This window comes from Cryptomeria japonica, chromosome 3, assembly GCF_030272615.1.
Source record: "Cryptomeria japonica chromosome 3, Sugi_1.0, whole genome shotgun sequence".
Lineage (NCBI taxonomy): Eukaryota > Viridiplantae > Streptophyta > Pinopsida > Cupressales > Cupressaceae > Cryptomeria > Cryptomeria japonica.
The window spans coordinates 470,424,972-470,445,204 of record NC_081407.1 but is presented as its reverse complement, the minus strand read 5'-3'; the positions used below and the strand labels follow the sequence as shown (position 1 = coordinate 470,445,204).

General features: G+C 39.2%; 1 protein-coding gene across 1 annotated transcript in view; it reads right to left on the bottom strand.

Annotated features, from left to right (window-relative positions):
• The window catches only part of LOC131041363 (probable WRKY transcription factor 4), a 44,596-nt gene that overhangs the window by 4,288 nt on the left and 20,075 nt on the right, over positions 1-20,233 (bottom strand). The gene's annotated exons all lie outside the window — the stretch shown is intronic.

Genomic DNA, 20,233 nt, shown 5'->3' with positions numbered 1-20,233 from the left:
GCATTGCATTATTATGACAGTGTTTTAAACAATCGGGACTTATTTTGAGTAATAAGGATGTTCTTTTAGATTATCTGGTGAGGTTTTTTATTCAGGGCCCCCACCCATTACATCATGTGGGATACCACTCTATCTCATACCCTCCCAACAGTGATTCTGCCAGACTTACAATTCTCCTACCTGCACTCCTTTGGCTTGAACGCCTCACCTCCATATCTCCTCCAGCTTGAACACCTCAACTCCTCTCCTACAGGCAACTCCTTTCTCCACCTTCGTTCCTCTTAGCATGCTCCACTAGCATCACCTAAAGAACTAATACACTATCAATCAACTGAAGTGGGACTACCATTTCAGCACACCTACCAATGCTAAGACATCACTTGGGGAGATTCAAACCTTGTTCTCGAACATGAGAACCAACTGGTCCTAGTTCCATGACAGTAAACAAGTGAACCTGACAGAAGAAGACTCAAACATGGAAGATGATTCAAACATGGATTCCATTTTAGGTAAATAGTACCATTGGCGGAAATGAACTTGCAAAAACTATTTTCTGGGAACTTGAAAACTCAACAGTTTCCAAGAAAATGAAATTTAAGCCTCTAAAGTTGATGGCACCTTAGGTTAGGAGTAATTGTGAATGAACAAATAAATTGACGTGAATTTTTTTAAGGAAACACACTTTATTTAAGTCTGGATATATAAATAATCAGGAGTGTGATGAGGAGCAAAACAGAGCAGCAAATCAGCACAAAAAGGTACAATGAATCAGCAAAAATTGACAAGCTAGAGATGGGAATATTTTGTGCCATCCTATGAATGTGGCTTCCTAGCAAGTTGGATGTGAGAATAACTTTCATCATCCTGTGATTGTGACTTCTGAAATTAATGTCATTCCTCTAGGGTCTAGTACAGTATCTAACTCAATTATCAAGGCAATTCTGCTGTCAATGGGTGAGGTTAACATTAAAAATTAATTTAGAACATAAGGATCTAAGCACAGAAATTTACAAAATAGTATTGTCATCAGAAAATTCACTAGCTACTGGCCAGCAAGGAAAGCCCTAGTGTAGTGGATCACAAATCTTGGGGGAATGAATTTTAGAGCAAAATTTATTTTGAAAGGATTCTCCATTGTTTCATGTTCCATTGAAGAATCAAACAAAAACACAATGAATGGAAGCCCCTAGTTAATGGATGGAGTAGGACTTTTCCTTCAAGACTGACAACCCAATTTTTGTCTTGTAGTATCAAGGAGGTCCCAATGTGACTACAACTTTATAATCTTCTAGAGGAATATTGGGAGGCCCTTGTATTAGAAATCACTGGCAGCTCCTTCAGCAAGTTCATGTGTAGATAAAAATATCCTAAATGACCACTCTAAGGTTTATGCTCACATGTGTCAAAAAGGACACTTCAAAACCTCTTCCAGCTTCAATCTTCTAAATTTTGAGGAAACTCGGGAAAGTGAATGGAAGCAAAATGTTGAAGTTGAAGGACGGACTCCAAGATGCTTTAATTGTATGATGTATGATCAGTTAAACAATTCTTCTCCTAACAAGAAATCCAAAGTTTTCTTAGCACTAGATAAAAAAACTAAATTCTGCCACCCCCCAAATGGATCAAAGGACATCATCATTGAGAAGGGAAATCAATCTGTGGATGATGTTTGTATCCCTCCTCTCCCCACAAACTTTCGAGAGATAGCCACCCCTCTCACTGATAATGCTCAAATGAATCCCCAAGACTTATAGATGCTCTGGCAAGTTGAAGTTCTCCGAGCCCTTTTTCTCTTGCTTTGTTTAAAGAAGCTTCGAATTCTCCCTTGGGTATCTTGCAGCCATTGTAGTCAAATGGGAATGTTGACTTCCCTAATAATTTGGAGTAGTTTTGGAGAAGACAGTTCTGAGGATGAAGAAATTTCATCCAATACTGAAATTCTCACAATCTCCCAAACAGAATCACAAAAAATTTGAAGTGAATTATGGCCCAAGGGGAAAAAAGGGTATAAAATTTGGGACAGAAATTATCCAGGAGAAAATTCAGGGCAGTAAACTGAAAGATATCTGAGACCAAGGAGAGTGAAATCCCCTCCTAAGTCAAAATGAAGATTATTTCCTAGAATGTGATGGATTTGATGCCCCTAACAAAAGGCACTCAGTTAAGTTTCAATTAAAATTACAGAAGGCATGTTAATTCAAAAGATAAAGCTGAAAAGGATGAGGCTGCTACCCACATGAAGAAATGGCATAGATGCAAAGGAGCATGCATTAGAAATAATGGAGCTTTCGCCAGTCTTGGCATTCTTTGGTCTAACCTCTCAAGAGACATTGAGGTTTTTGGAGATAGAGAACTTACAACTATGCAAAGCAAGATGCTTTTCCTCGAATTTGATTTTCTTTCTGATCAATGCTAATGGCCCCACTGAGCATAGTTTGAAAAAGAGAGTGTGGAATGAACTTTCTTTGGTTATAGCCCCAAATACCAATTATCTTTTTGTGCTAAGGGTGATTTCAATGCTATAATTTCTGCTAGAGATAAAAGGGGTGGTGCCGCAAGGATGACCCAATCCCAATTAGACTTCTCTGCATTTGTTAATCAAGAAAAGTTGGTGATGTTGAGCCCAAAAATGGTATCTACACTCGGACAAATCGGGGAATAAGATTCAGTTACATTGCTGAAAACTAGAAAGATTACTTCTCTCCCTCTTTGGTTGGGCAATATGGGTTGTTGGAAAGATGGATTATCTCTTGCTTGGGTTCTAATCATTTTCCTCTCTATCTAGAAACCTAAGGTGATCACCCTCCTCCAAGGTGTCCTTTCAAATTTAAAAATATGTGATTCAAGGACAACAATTTCTAGGAATATGTCAAGATATGGTAGGAGGGTGCACCCATATTGAAGGGCTCTTGGAAAGAAAACTTGTTGAGACATGGACCAGCTAGGACTCAAACCTAGGACCTTCCATAACGCTGTTGGAGTGCTCTACCACTGAGCTACTGGCCCCTCTTGGACCAGTCCATCGTCGGTCCGGGTGTGGCTTATTTCCAACACCAACACCCCCCCTTAAGCCACACCTCTCGTGTGCTTGGGGCTCCTAGCCTGGACCTGGCTCTAATACCATGTTGATTTTAAGTAATCAGATTTAGCAATGTAGAATGAAAATCAGAATGCTAAGTAAATCATGCACATAACACACATGACCAGTTGAGTTTACAATAAGCTTCAACACATGAAGCTGTCAGTAAGTATGCACAGAACCCTAGGGCAGATAGCAATTATAAACTTATCTGCAATACAACTGTTGCTGTGACAAGGAGGAAGGCAGATTGAGGTTGCTGTCTACAAGGTGGATCTGCTGACCCTCAGATGATGTTCACTGCCTTCTTCAGACCAGTTCGCTGTGCCTTGACAAGGTTCGCTGTCCTATAATGCAGTTCGCTAGCCTCTGATTATAATTCGCTTATCACCGAGGTAGTTCGTTGATAGGATAGATTTGCTGAGTGATGATAATGATATTGAACAATGAATGCTGACTTGTATATATAGGCGACTTGGCCTTTTGATTCTCCAAGTCGGCTAGCATAAGGAATACATTTAATTACAAACAAATGCATAAAGGTGGTGCCAAATTAGGTCCACACGTTACACAAGACAAAGATTATGGGACATGACTAAGGCCACGGGCCCATTAGTCATCCAAACGTGCTAGGTTTGTTAGGTCGGCCCTAGAAGGGCTCCAACCTAGCTACATATATCAACACTCCCTCTTAACTAGGGAGGAGACCTTCTCAAGATGAAAAATGCAAATGAATACAACCTCCATGGCTATTCCCATGGATGACATTCACCATAGCTACTCCTAGAGGGTGAACAAGCACAAGAGCATCATGGAATTTCTTCCATGACATCCATCATGCCTACTCGCAGAGGATGGAGGAGGGCTTTCACCTCAAACTTCTCCCAGAGAAGAGTGCATCACCACCATGCCTACTCACAGAGGGTGGATCCACCATACCTACTCGCAGAGGGTGGAACGAGGACTCTAACCTCAGACTTCTCCCAGAGAAGAATGCACCACCACCATGCCTACTCGCAGAGGGTGGAACGAGGGCTCTCACCTCAAACTTCTCCCAGAGAAGAATGCATTACCCAAAAGATGTAGCTTCCTCTGAAGCTAAAAGAAACCGGCTCCCTTTGAGCTTGACAAGCTCCCTCTGAAGCTAAAGATGTCAATCCCTATACCAACTTCGGCAGAAGAAGCAAGAGGAGTAGACTTGAATTTGCAATCCCGAGCAAAATGACCATACTTGTCACACTTAAAGCCCTGGATGTGATATAAGTCCTTCCTTTTTGATTTAGGGGCAGGATCTGAGTCTCTGTCTCTATCCCACTTCCTTTGCCTTTAACCATATGCGAAGCAAGGACTTGATTTTCTACATCATAATGATCATGCTCAATTCCTCTTGCTATCAACCGTGACTCTTCTTGTATGCAATCTACTCTCAAACGATCGAACTTGGGAAGTTCTAATCTTGCACTAATTCCTTGAATGTAAGACTCCCAAGATGTCGAAAGACCATTGAGAGCAAGCATGGTCAAGTCACTATCATCAACAACCTTCCCAATGGATGAGAGTTGATCTCTCAAATCAGAAATCCTCATGAAGTATGCTATGACGGATTCACCTTTCATCATCTTGATGTGATGAAGTTGTTGTTTCAAGGCAAGGGCACGACTGGTGTTGTTGATTTCGTACATCTCTTCCAATGTCTTGAACATTTCGCCGGCAGTCTTCAGCTTGGAGATGATAGGTACAATATGATCCTTCACGGAGTCAACCAGCATTCTCTGAGCTTGAAAATCTTTCTTTCTCCATGAAGTCTTTTCCTCTTCTGCCTCAGGTTCAATGGATGATCTCTCCACAAAGTCTGCAAGATCACTTCCATTCAATGCAAGCATGATTCGGAATCTCCATGATGTGAAGTTGGATGCACCATCCAGTCTATCTTCAACCCCGAGCAGTTCAACATTTCGAGTGGAGTGATGAGAGCAATTAGGAAGAGGAGGAACAACTACAACTAATCTGATTAATCCTAATTCGAACCAAGCTTTGATTTTCATTCTACATTGCTAAATCTGATTACTTAAAATCAACATGGTATCAGAGCCAGGTCCAGACTAGGAGCCCCAAGCACACGAGAGGTGTGGCTTAAGGGGGGGTGTTGGTGTTGGAAATAAGCCACACCCGGACCAACGATGGACTGGTCCAAGAGGGGCTAGTAGCTCAGTGGTAGAGCACTCCAACAGCGTTATGGAAGGTCCTAGGTTCGAGTCCTAGCTTATTTCCAACACCAACACCCCCCCTTAAGCCACACCTCTCGTGTGCTTGGGGCTCCTAGCCTAGACCTGGCTCTGATACCATGTTGAGACATGGACCAGCTAGGACTCGAACCTAGGACCTTCCATAACGTTGTTGGAGTGCTCTACCTTTGAGCTACTGGCCCCTCTTGGACCAGTCCATCGTCGGTCCGGGTGTGGCTTATTTCCAACACCAACAAAACTAACCATCTTAAATTCTACTTAAAGGATTGGAGCACAAAACTTTTTAAAATTGTCTTCATGGAAAACAAAAGAAAGAGATGGAACTTCAATCCTTGAATTAAAAATTTTTGGCTATGGGAATGGATCAAACTTCTTTTTATGAAGATAAAAATCTCCTAGTCATTTATCCAAAATCCAACTAAGGGAGAAAAGCTTCAAGAGATAAAAATCTAGTGAGACATGGCTGTAAGAAAGAGGATAAAAACACAAAATTCATTCACAATTTTACCAAAGCTCACCACTATGGCAATTAAATCATATCCATTTATGCTAAGGACAGTAGACTCTTGGAAGACTCCCTTAAAAGAAGCAGAGAGTTTGTCTTTCAGATTTCTTTGAAGACATCCTAAAAAGGGAGAGGCCTTGAATCTCTCTGCCCAAAATAATCTGCTACATTCCATTCCATCCATCATTCCGAAGGCAAAAACAAAGGTCTTATGGCTCCTATTTTGGAAGAGGAAATTAAATTTTCTCTTTAACAAATGCAACCTAACAAAGCTCCAAGCCCAAATGGTTTCTCATATGCTTTCTTTCACAAATTCTTAGATATTGTTGTTAAAGACATTTGGAAGGCCATTAATAAACCAAGAAGATCAATAAAAATCTTAAAGGACCTCAATTGCACCCTTTTATCCTTAATTCTAAAGACAAACTCTCCCTCTACCCTCGCAAAGTTTCCTCCTAACTCTCTATGCAATATGGTTTATAAGATTATCTCCAAAGCCATCGCAAACAGATTAAATTTCCTTCATCAATTTCAATAAAACAAAGCAGATTTGTCCTTGATAGGGCTATCATTGAAAATTTGAAAGAATTGTCATCACTCGTAAAGTTATTCACTCCATTGTCATTTCCAAACTGAGAGTAATGGTGATAAAATTAAATATTAACAAAGCTTATGATAATTCTATTGTTTTTAATAAAAATTCTCAAACACTTAGGCTTTTGCTTGGAATGGAATATTTACAGTTATATCACGGTCACCAACCCAAGGTTTTCAGTTCTTGTTAACAAAAACCCAGCTGGCTTCCTGAACCATCAAGGGGTCTTAGCCAAGGGGACACTCTATCCCATTTTCTTTATCATAATGGTGGAGGCTCTTGAGAGGACTATCAAGGGACAATTGAACACTATAACTGCCACAGAAGCTATGGACCCTTTCACTCATCTTCATTTTGCAGTGCAATCCCTTCTGGGGAGGCAAATTTGGAAGAGGTGGCTCCTTTTGAGGATATCCTTTCTTCCTACCCTATCATCATCTAGCCAAGTATTTACTATGTACAAATCAGAAATTTTCTTCTTTAATACCTCCACATTGCAAGGAAAGATGGTACTTGTGTTGGGTTTCAAGATTGGTAAATTGCCCAGCAAATATCTTGATGTTTCATTATCTGTTGGTGCTAGAAAAAATTTGGTTGTCTCATGCAGTGTCTTCCAAGTAAGGCAAATGACTTTCTTTTGCTGGGATTTTGCTAATCAAATCATCCCTTGCTGCTTTGCCATTATATTTCATTTCATCTTTGAATGCCCTTCCAGCATCACAAAATCCTTGATCAAAGCCCCGAAAGATTTTATTTGTCAAGGCACGAATGAAAATAAGAAAATTCCCTAATTTGGCATGGGATAAAGTGTCCTTCCCTAAGGATGGAAGGGAGACCAGTTTGAAGGATCTAGGGATTGATAACAAAGTTCTGGAGGCTAAGTTGGTTTGTGGTATTTATGCCAACTTTCAATTAAATGGAGCACCCTTCTCAAAAAGACTTCGATGTTCCAGACTAAATCCTTTCCACAACAAATCCTCTAAGAGGCTCTCACATATAGAACTTCATCATTCATTGCAAGCCTCTAACCACAAAGTATCTCACGTAATCTGCAATCTAAGGAAGCAAAATTTAGGTATGGTTCATGGAATGGTTATCATCTCATTCGAGAAATAGAAGAACTAAAGGACTTAGAGAAATATTCATACTAGAATAGGGTGCATTTGTAAGAGACTACCTAAGCTCATTGGATTGAAAGGATTAGGATAATTTTGTTAAACTTGTCCAACATTGTCAAACATGAGAATCAAAAAGCCTTGCTCAAATCCAAACTGGAAAAAAGAAAAATTCACATCAGGGAGGAAGAAAATAAAATTCGATTGGCCTTCTTAAATTCAGGCTCTTCTTCTACAAAGCTAGGTCACAATATTGCCCCTAATTAGTCTGAAAATAAAGATTGTGCCCAACATCAAAATGTTGGCATAAGAATTGCCTGTTGTAGGTTGAAGCCTTTGCATCGGCTGCAATGCACAAGAAGATTCTAACTAGGGAAAGGCTAAAGAAAATTGGGCTTGCAAGCCCATTTCACCACTCTCTCTCTATTTCAAAGATAAAGAAAATGTTGAGACCGTGCTAATAATTGTCCCTTCACTGAAAATGCTCATCATGGGCATGAGCTCACCTAAATTGATCTGGAGCTCTCCAAGGGACTTTTCTTTAACCTTTTATTAGCTGGCCATCGTTGAACCAAGGGCTCTTTTCTCTTGCTTACTTGGGACCAAAGAAAAGAAAGAAAAGAGAATTTCAGGAGAAAATAATTTCGATTGATATGGTACTCTCTAGATTGGAAGTGGCTATTTCAGAGGTAATGATGGCAAGAGCTAAAGCAAAATTTCCCAAAAAATAAGGTATGGATGCAAAGTCATATGGCCAAAGGTGAAGAGGATTATTCCTTTAGTATGGACTTGGCAAAAGCTAAAGTCTTCATTTAACTTGTCAACACACCTTAAAGACAGTTGCAAGACTAAAAGGGTGACGAAAGACTAAGTCACCAGGTTCGAATTCGAATTCGAATTCGAAGTTCGACAGCTTTGAAATTCGAATGAAGTTCGATGCGGAAAAAATTCGAAATGTATAAAATTCGAATTAAATTCGCCATATGTAATTTTTAAATTTTTTTTAATAAATATATGTAATATATCTATAAATTTGCGTAAATAGTTTAACATTGATAAATAGATTTGAAATCATTACAAAAAGATGACACATTTATAAAATATAAACCGTAGGAAACATATGCTTTCACTATTGCAAAGATGTTCTTTTGTCAAAAAGGTACAATAACAGTCAAAAACTTTAGGACTTTAAAATAACTCTAAGTCATCAAGAGCACTTGGCTGGGATGCCAAATCATCATCATCTGTATCACTACTCAGTTCATCATCTGCAAAGTCAGGCTCATCTGCATCTGGCATTGCTATACCTTCAAGAGGTGGTTGTAAAGAAGTGTTCTTTGCTGATTTGTTCATCAGCAATTTCAAATTGCTGCGAACATAGACAAGATCTCCCAACTTTCCAGTCAGCAATTTGTTCCTCTTTTTGGAATGGATGTGGTCAAAGCAACTCCAGTTCCTCTCACAAGCTGATGAACTTGCTCCCTGACTCAAAATTCGAATAGCAAACTCTTGCAGTTCAGGAGCTGATGATCCATAAGAGATCCACCATCTATATCCAGACATACGTGGCGAGTCATATTTGGCTTCTGCCCCTCCAAACATCCCTTCTCCTCTCTTGTATTGCCAACTTTGATCTCTGATTAGTGCTGCAATTTCTGGATTTGGTACATACCTGCTAATGGCTTGGTAAAGCCCTGCCATGATTTCATTATCACCCCTTCTATCAATAGAAAACAACTTAGGCTCCAAAAAGCAAGCTGCTGCATGTAAAGGTGTGTGCATCATTTTCCATCTGCAATCAACTATCTCCCATATCTGCATATATTCTGCTTCTTCATTGTTTAGTGCTTTTTGAATAGATTCCTTACACCGGTCCATGCTTTCATAAAGCATGCCAAGGCAAGGGGTGTCACCATCAACCATACGAAGCACGTCAACAATTGGTTCACATACAAGCAAGACTTTTGCTGCACTTTCCCAGAAATTGCTGTTTAGGATGATTTGCTCTATGTTCTTCCCCTTGGGGCCTTTAGAAAGCACTGAACTTTCCCACTGATTGGAACATATAACAGACCTCAAAGCTGCTTTTTCTTCAACCACTCTTTTCAAAGTGATATAATATGAAGCAAATCTTGTTTCACAAGGCCTCAACAATTCCTTTGATGCATGCTGCCTATAAATACTCAATGTGAGACGATGATTCCATATGAAATTTGCAATTGCTCTCCCTCTATGAATAGCTTCATTTACCCATGGGAATTTAGCCAAGTCATGAAGCAACAAATCGAGACAATGGGCTGCACATGGGCTCCAATATATCTGTGGGTACTTCTCTACAATCAGCCTCCCAGCTCCCACACAATTTGCTGCACTATCAGTTACCACTTGAACCACATTTTCCATCCCTACTTCAAGAATGGCTTCCTCTAATATTTGAAAAATATACTCTGAAGTTTTTTTGTGGTTCATGGTGTCAATGACTTTCAAAAACACAACACCTTCAGGACAAGACACCAAAACATTAATCAATGGCCTTTGACACATATCTGACCATCCATCACTCAATATAGTGCAACCTGTTTCCTTCCAAGTGGCTTTGACATTTTCTAATTTTTCAGTCACTCTATCTTTTGACCTCTACAAAAGAGTTGTCCTGATAGCCTCTGAACCTGGGGGTGTGTACCCTTTGCCAAACTCTGCAATTTTCTGAACTGCATTGCGGAAATGAGGATTTCTCGCAACATTGAATGGAATAGCACTTGTGTAAAACAAATCAGCAACTGCATCATCCACCTGTTGTTTCTCTACTGGTTTCCAAAAGTTGTTCAGTGTTCCACTCTGTTTTGGTACACTCGCCGCTTCGGATTGCACAGAAGAGGAAGACATGGCAGATGTGAATCTAGATATATCTCCTTCAATTCTCTGTTTCTTTTGTGCCTTCTTCATTTTGCCTACCGTTGAAGCAGCCAACTCTTTCTCTAGAATAGCTTTAAGTTCTGGAGTCACACCTATGCATGCTTGAACACCTCCACCTGGACCCCCTGTATTAGCAAGGAAGTGGTCCCTAAGCCTTGTTAAACTTCCAATAATATTTGCCTGACATATGTTACATTTGATGTGAGTTCCATTTCGGGTCACATGCTTCCATGCCTCAGAAGTTGATTTGGGAGGAGCCATTAAATAAAAATCTACATGTTTGGAAAGAAAAATTAAAAAACACACTACTTTTATTTCAACCGTTTAAAAATATATAATATTAAACAATATAATAAAAAACCATTAATATAAAATTATAAATTATATAATAATAATATTAAACAACATTATAAATTTATAAATAAACATTATAAAGTATAAACTATTAATTAACCTAAAAAAATATTAAATAATAATAAACCTAAAAAAATATTAAATAAACAACATTATAAATTTATAAACATTTAATAAACAATATTATAAACATAAAAAAATTGACACCATATTAATATTAAACATAAAAAATATTAAACCTAAAAAAAATTAAAAAAATATAAAAATATATAATATAATATTACAAAATATTAATATAAAATCATAAATTTTTAAAAATTAACATTATAAACAAAAAAAAATAATAAAATTAAAAAAAATGGCGGCCTACCTGCGCAGGTCGCGGACAGGTCGCGGAAGTGTCGAGGCTGGCCGGTGGCGTCGCGAACTGCAGGTGGCGTCGCGGGCTGGTGGCGACGCGAGCTGGTGGCGTCGCGGACTGCAGGTGGCGTCGTGGACTGGAGGCGACGCGAGTTGGTGTCGTCGCAGACTGGTGGCAACGCGAGTTGGTGGCGTCGCGGACTGGTGGTGGCGTCGCCAACTGGTGGCGGCCGAGCAACTCCTTTGGCAACTCGCGTGGCGGTCGAGCAGAGTGGGCTCCGTTAGCAACTCGCGGGGGTGTGATTGCAACTCCTACGGCCGCCCTTTTATAAAATCCGCGAGAAAACCTAAAACGCAAACCCCAAAAAATAAAAAACACTTTAACAAACCCTAATTTTTTTTCCGAATTTAATCGAATTTAATCGATTTTTTGAATGGTTTTTCAAGTTCGCCGAATTTCGAACTTCAAGGTTCAAATTCGGTCGAACCTGGTGACTTAGACGAAAGATATCAAATATCTCATTTGTATGACTGGTTTGCCGCAGTCGGACAAGGGAGCTAGTATGTCTAGTGTGCCACCAGTTAAAGTTGATCTTGAATAGTATGTTTTAATCTCTATACAATAGTTTTGATTAAAAAAGGGGTAAAATAGGTTTTGAAGGGGCCGTGAAACCCTTTACAACCAGAAATGTATCAACAAACCAGCAGAATACAAACAACAAAACTACAATAGGCTACATAGAGAACCAAAGATGCCACAAAACAAAACACCAGACCAAAGACCAGAGACCTACAACTTTTTCAACAAATTTGCAGCTTCCAGTTCCTGTTTATAAAAAGTATCATGCAGGTCCACAAAGTCCTGCAACTTTCTTTTTTCTTCTTCACAGCTTATTTTCTTGCTGCTCCTCATTCTAGAATTGGGACCTGCCTTCGTATCTTTACCTTTGAAATGGGAACCTCCAATTTTTTATTAGTCCTTTACAGCTTCCTGATCAGGATCTCGATTCCCATCGCACTGTTCTGAATGGTGCATTTACTGACTTCTATAACCGTATTCAGGTTGTCTTTTATAGTCTCAATTTCCTCATCCAGCAAGCTCAATCAGTTATTGTGGTTATCTTGGCCCTGTTTTAACTCTTCACCCAAGGTTTCAATTTTAAACCTTTTGCTTACTGCAGTCATTGACCAGTTAGTTAACTTGAGGGATGGCTTCCCAGTTAATTTTTATACAATGTTTGATGGTATTTCAAGTATTTCTCTCAATCTTACTTATGTAATTTGTTTACTTAGGTTTAGTTATCTTTGTCCTTTTTGAAGTGAAAGGTGTCATCCTCTTCCTTAAGAGTTACACTTCTCTTTTTGGACAATGAGGTGTTGCCTCATTCCTTGGGAGTTACACTTCTTGAAGAGTGAGTTGTCATCCTCTTCTCCTTGTATCTTCTATGAATACAACTTCGTTGCATTTATTGTTTACTCACTTGATGAATGGAATAGCGAAATCTTGCTCAATGTATTTTAGTCTATGCCATTTTCTTCAAGCAATTAAGTTATCGTACATAGCGCTTTAAAGTGTTTGTTCCTAGGTAGAGTTTGTCATAAGTAAGTTTTATTAGTGTTCCGCAGGGATGCATCCCCTAGGGTTTTCTGCCATTTCATGAGAAGGGAACATTCCAGTGATGGGTGATCACCATAATGCTGATGTGGTTGATGGGTGATCACCATAATGCTGATGTGGGTGTAGTAATCCATAGCCACTTGCCCAAAGAGAAGAGTAATTGCTACTGTAGGGAGCATATGAAGGATCAAGATAATTAAGAAAAACATCATACTCCTTGTATGAGCTTAATTGTTGTGCAATACTGTTGACACAATAATTCAGCTACTGCTATTGGTGGACCTTGGGATGCTGCAAAATACAACAGAAATTATTCTTCTATTTTGCCAGGTGGATTTCTGTAACAACAACAGTCTAATATGATGCTTTCATTTTTATGCTAAGACAATGGGTATTAGCATTACAGCATTGTTGCTATATTAGCATTGCAATGTTGTGCTGGTTCAGATTTGATTTTTAAAATAATTTAACATTTTTACCATGTAAAGTACAAACATATTGAGATACAAGGTTTTAAAGAATTTGATCAGGATTCACCATCAACAGCTCATTAGTCATTATGTCATCACGTGGCAACAAAGAATGAATAGATCCAAATTGCCAATAAGAATATTCACTAGGTGAAAACATCATCTAAAAAGTAAAAACAGCAAATAATGGTGCATGCAAACCCTGGCCTCTAGTTGGTAATTTGAAACCTTTCAGCTCGTTTGTAATGGATTTTGATTTTCAGCTACTATTATCATTGATAGTTAAATGACTGAATTTTAATTTATGATTTTACAAAAGGCATTGTTTAAATTAATATAGCTCATAACTTATTGTTATCATTGATCAGATATTTTACTGTGTTCTCAATTCTGTATTTCCTATTTAACTTTGTACATTTGGATTTTAGTGTGTGTGTGTGTGTGTGTGTGTGTGTATACATATATAGATGTAGACGTGGATATAGATTTATCCACCCAAAAAAATTGGGAAAAATTGTCATCGCTGAAAAACCATCGCCGCATCCCCCATCCTGGAACTCAAAGAAATAGTGGATTTTATAAGTTTTGCAAGAGTTTTCATATACCTCTATTTTGGGAAGTTCATATAGAGGCAGAAAATTAGAGGGAAAATGTAAATTTTTAGTTCAGTATTAACGTCATAAGGGTTTCTCTTAACTTTTATCCTGTTTAAAATTTTATGCCTAGAGGGAGAAAAAGAAGAAAACTGAGAAGTTCAAGTTTAAATATTAAGGTTGGGGGCATTTTCTATAGTTTTTACTTTGAATACATTTATTTTAAGTTTTTAATGTTAAAACCTCACAAGGGTTTTTCTTAATATATATGCTATGAGGGTTTAAGTCGTAAAAACACATGGCTACTCCTAAAATAGTCAATCATGCCCCACAAAGGGACAACCTACAATTATAGGGCCACTCTTGTGTTTCTACATAAACCCTCTTAGGTGAAAGTAAAATAGTTTTTTGACCATAAATTTGGTTATAGTTGGCATGTTTCATATATATGTTTATTTTTGTCTCTCCACAATTGTTGACGTGTATTTTGTACACAATCATACACAGAATAAAATACCCAAAGGCATCTTATCCTCTCTTGAATAAAGTCGCTAACTGCTGAAGATATCGCAAGAAGGATCAGTTAGGATGACTCCAATGTTCTTTTTAGTAGGGTCTCTACGTGTGGATAAGCACCAGTGGTCGTTGTGATTGCTGTGTCATCAAGGGGCCTTACGTCGCCGAAGATTTTTCCTAAACTAAACAAACTTTCAAAAAAAATGCCAAAAGAGTAGGGTTTGCGAGAGGTCTAATCTAATCTAACCCTAAGAATGACTTAATGTGGACAAGGCTTGGTGAGATTCTACCAACTTCAATATTGCCATAAATTAACAACTCAATTGAAATTGATGCGATCTTCTAAGGTAATAAATGATTTTTCAATACATCAAAGATCAAGGACACTATCACGAAGGTACATATCCAAGATACAACAATGATTGAAGGTTTAAGCGATTCAAATATCTCCAGTTGACCACGCAAGGCGTTCCTACAATCAGCAAGAAGCTAGTGGTTTGGAAAGCGAATCCTACCAAAGATCAAGTCCAACACTTTGTCCTTCGAATTAACACACTACTTTGATTGAGAGTGATTCAAGAACAACCATGAAGATAACCAAGAGAATTGCAACAAAACACCATAACTTCAATATTTCATTGATCTCAAAGCCATCATGTACAACAATTGTTTGAATTCCTTTCTCAAAGCTCAATCTTGCTACAAAAGTAAATTGCTTCTAAACTCTCTTATTTCTACTTAATCTCTAATTTTTTTTTTCTAGTTCTAGTTTTCTAATTCTTACAAAATGAAAAGAAATGAGGGTATATATAGCATCCTCAATTACAATGAACGGTCCAGATCGAAAGAAGATCAATGGCCAAGATTATGACACCTAAACCCTAATTAGGGTTTTATTACAAAAGTTCCCCTTTTATTGCACAACATTAAATGCATAGCCAATTATTAAATTTGGCACGAAAATCTAGGAGACATAAACCAATGACAATTAAGGTGCCATGTCATCTATAACAATCTCTCATCTAGAATCTTATTCCCTTTCCAATGCTCCTTTTTAGCATATGCAATGAATCTAGACACGATTCCTTCGATCTCAGCAATTGGAATCTCGGGAAGATTCTTCATTCTCTCTTCCAAGTGGATGACCTGATCAAATGCCTGGAGAAGAGCAGCGTCCCAACCAGGTTCAAGTTCCTTAGTCTTCTCAATCAAGAGCATGGTAGCAAACATCCGGTCCCGTTGCTCATCTGTGATAACATTAGCATCCTTGCAAAAGATGATTTTGACTTTATCCTCCAATTCCTGCAAATCCACATCTGTCTCAACTTCGATCCTCCTGCCAAGAATGGTACGCAATACCTCAAATACTCTGTCCTGGATCGGGTGGATAACCTCCTCAACATGATTGCACCTAGCACTGATGTCCTCGAAGAGAACTTCCTTCATCTGGAGTAAGGTTGACCACTGAAGCAAACTATGAGGTCCTCCATCCATTATCTTTTCCTGTGCCAGGACCTTCCTTGATGTTTGTCTGATTACTTGCAAGACAGGAATGATAACATCCTTAGTATGAGCAAAAGCGGCTACAGTTATCATCAAGTTGTGGATAATCTCAAGAACCTGAATAGCTCGGTGAATGGTCTGCATCATCCTTGTTGCAAATTCCATGGCGACTGTATGAGATTTGTCAATCCATGAGCTCATAAGCTGGACTAAACTCCTGACTCTCTCTGCCTCACCAATTGATTGAAGGGGAAGTGCCTGTACGGGTGATCTTGCTGGATCCTGACGTCCCAAAGGTTGATTGAGATGGCTGAAGTATGTTCTCCATGCACCGACCTCTCTCTCAAGCTTTCTATTTTTCTCCATTTCTTCCCTAAGCTTATCTTTCAATGCCTCAAACGAATCGGTGGCATCATCTAGTGTCTGCTCGGCTGTGAGTGGACCAAGCTCAAATGTCTCTACATCATATTCTTCTGCAAGGATCTCACCTTCATACTTGTCCACGGCCGGTGTAGCTATCTGCAATATTCTGGATCCAGTCTCATCTCTAATCATCTTGGACATCTTGGTAGCTTTTCTCTTCTCTGTCACTTCCTGGGAATGTCCAACAAGGCTCTCCAAATCAATCACATTGTCCTCGTCCTCGATTACAATCACCTTCGTTAATCTTTCCTTTAACCAATCTGGGATGGCAGATCTTGTCTCTTTAACCTGTATCTCCTTAAGCAATTCTTCTTTTCTGGGAGGAGATGTCACTTCGTTATCTTCCCTATCTTCATGCAACTCATTATCTTGGAGAGATCCACCTGGTGACCTTTGAGGTGCCTGTCCTTCTTTATCATTTTGTACCATTGATTCCATGGATTCCTCTATCTCAGATGTCCTCTTCTCCTGTCGAGAAGATGTGCTGGATGAACGATCTCGGTTGGCCTCTTGCTTCTTCTTGGAGGATTCTCTTTTCTCAGGTCTTTCTTTCCTCTTCGAGCCTCTAGGATGGAGATTGCCTTCACTTGCGCTTCGAAGGTTGCCTTCACTTGTATTTCTGGGATTAGGATTACCTTCGCTTACACTTGCCCCACCTTCAACTGGTCTCTCCTCCAAGGTGAAAGTCATAGCTATGCCCTACTCTCTCAACTTTTGATGCTGCACATCAACCCATCTGCGAGTACAAGACAAGACTGGAGCCATCAAAGTATCCAGATCCACAACCTCGGGCTCATTCCAATCTAACCTCATTGTTTTGCTATCTCGATCATAGGATGATTGGAGATGTCTGCCACTGTCCTGAGCTTGGTCGGCCACTCTGTAAATCTTGCATTTCCTGATGAAATCCAAAGGTAATCTGGAATGCATTTTCCTTTTCACTTCAAGATCATCTAAGAGATTCATCATAAAATCTTCTATTTGAAACTCATGCTTAAATTTCCTACCGACTGTCTCCTCTATATATCCATGTGGATCAAATCTCTCTCTCAAGGCAAAGAATGAAAATGAATACAAAGCTAACTCCTTCTCTGCGTCATCCATGGCTAAAGCATTAGGACATACCTCAACTGAATTGCCCAATATGATAGGTATAGGAACTCCATTTCCATGTCTGTGTCTGAATGCCTTCGCATAAGCGGCCAACTGTCTAGTTACCTCAAGTAACACTATTCTGTCTGTCGGATATCTCGGCAACATGTATGGAGGTGAAGGACATCCATGAACTCTAATATGAGTAAATTTCGGAAATTGGATAAACCAAGCACCGTACCTCTTTACTAGTTCTTGTGCATCCTGTGATAGCCTATTGTGAATCCCACCTTGCAACGTCCTGGTGATGTTCATCGTGAAGGTATCATTAACTAACTTGTAGTTACTTCCTGGTGGATGATGCAAGTGGACATAGGAATCACAAACTCTGACCTCACCGGGTCCTCTTCCAATCACTCCTCTGTGAGGTAGTCCTGCGTACTCAAAGCTCCTGATTAAGGCATATATGACGTATGAACTCATGTGGAAAGACTTGGTAGCTTTTAATCTCCTCAACTGTACGTCCAAGCAATGGCTAATCATTCTAGCCCAATGAATTGTTCCTTTTCCCTGAACTATCACTTGGATGAAGTAGAACATCCACTTCTCGAAATAGAAGGCTTGAGGGGCTCCTGTGACTCGGTTGAGCATTGTTATCAAATCTCTGTACTCCTCCTGGAAATCGATCCTGTGTGGTGTGTTCGGGATCTTGCTCAGGCGAGGACGACTCTTAAGTAACCAGTTCTTGTTGATGATGCTTAGGCAAGCATCTGGATCATCTTCGTACATGGACTTGGCTCCTTCTAAGCTTTTATAAATCATATCTTTATGTTCTGGTAAGTGAAAAGCTTCACTTATAGCCTCTTCTGAAAGATAAGCAAAAGTGTCTCCTTCCTTGGACACGATCGTTCTGGATTGAGGATCATAATGGCGAGCACACTCGATCATCAACTCATGGCACTGGACTGCTGGAGGGAAGTCGGCCGCCTTAATGATGCCACTTTCAATTATCCTCCTGGCGACAGGTGATGGCTTGCCAATATAAGGGACCTCTCGAAACTTCTTCGTACTGAAGTTGCCCAAGTTGGTATCTCCAATGTTGCTCCACTTAGACACAATCTTGGTCTCCAGTTCTTCGGTCTTTTGATCTTCTTTCATAAGAGTTGGACGACTGGTGGATGCTCCCGCCTTCGGGGTCGCCATTGTAACACCTACACAACATTTCACAATAAGTAACTAGATTTTGCAAGGTATAACTATAGATTAGAGATTAAATTTAGGAAACTTCATGATAAGTCTTTGAGTTATCATTTCCTAAATATGATCGAGCTACTGAAGTTCAAAATTTCAAAATTTCAAAATTTAAGGCTATGACGATCAAAATTCAAAATTCAAGACAAGGAATTACATCGCCATACCTTACTTGAGAGCTAACTCTAAAAAAGCAAAATAAAGAAATTCGCCTAGGCAAAAATCAATGCTTGATGACTTCAAAGTGATCTCCCTCAAACGAACGTCCTCCTTAGCAACTCCGCCACCTTTGGGGGGTCTTCAATGTCTTGATGGCAAGTTCGCTCAACTCCAACCAAACTTCGCACTCCTTTTGATGATGTTCGCACCTTGTATCCTTGATGAAATTCGCACTCCTCTCTAATGATAATTTCGCACTTCCTTGTCTTCTCCAAATTGCATGCAAATGAAGGTTGAATGATGATTTGAAAATGATATAATTTACCTCCCCTTTATAGGCGCTCACCCCCTTATTCACCTCTAGGCTGACTTTGCAAAATAAGGTAATTTAAAACAATTTTTTAAATAAAAACCAAGGGCTGACTTTGTAAAATAAAGCAAATAAAACCCAAGCGCCCCAATTTTTTATTTAAAATAATAATTAATTCATTTAATGCCTTCGTTTTTAATTAATTGGATTTTTTAAAGGCAACAAATAATTAATAAATGTTCATGCACAATTTTAAATGCCAATTTTAATTAAATATTTTAATTTTCATCGATCTTAGCATTTAATATAATTTGAAAAATGTCATTAGCGCCAAAATTTGGGAGATGAAAAATACAAACCATATCGCTCTGGTCCCTGGGAGAGAGACAGGAGCGAACTTCATTTTGCTCTTGATTTTCACGTCCTTTTGCGTTCAAAACTACCTTCTCCACGTGCAAACTAGCATCTCCGTTGAGTACCTCGAGCTTGATCGACTCAACTTTGTGGATAAATGCCTCTTAAGGTAAATATCGCCCTGGTCCCTTGGTGAGGGACAGGAGCGAACTTTGTGTTTCTCCTTGATCCTTGTTTCTTCGATCACCAATCTTCATCACTAGGCAAGTAACAACGTTACCCCTTCATAGCACGCATAATTTACTTGTCTTTTACAAGGCACATTTGATGTTTGAATGATTTTCGCCCTAGTCCCTTGGTGAGGGACAGGAGCGATCCTTGTGTTCTAGCCAAAACTCGTCATCCCTTAACCTTAGCTTCTTGTTCATTACCTTCCAAATGACATATTCGATCTTGTGTACCCTTGCTTGACGTGATCTTTTGGGACGAATGATTAATTTAATTAATATCGCTCTGGTCCTTGACTGAAGGACAGGAGCGATTTTGTCTCCTTGCTCAAGTTGATCACTTTTTGACGTTTGATTTCTCGCATATCACCTTCTCAAGAACACTTTTGCCCTTGTGCAACCTTGTACGTCCTTGCCTTGACGTGATTTTTGAAAGAACTGGCTAGTGTGGTGAATATCGCCCTGGTCCTTGCCTAAAGGACAGGAGCGATCCTTGTTGTCTTGGGCTCATCCTTGTTCCTATCAACTCTTAATTGCCTTCACAATG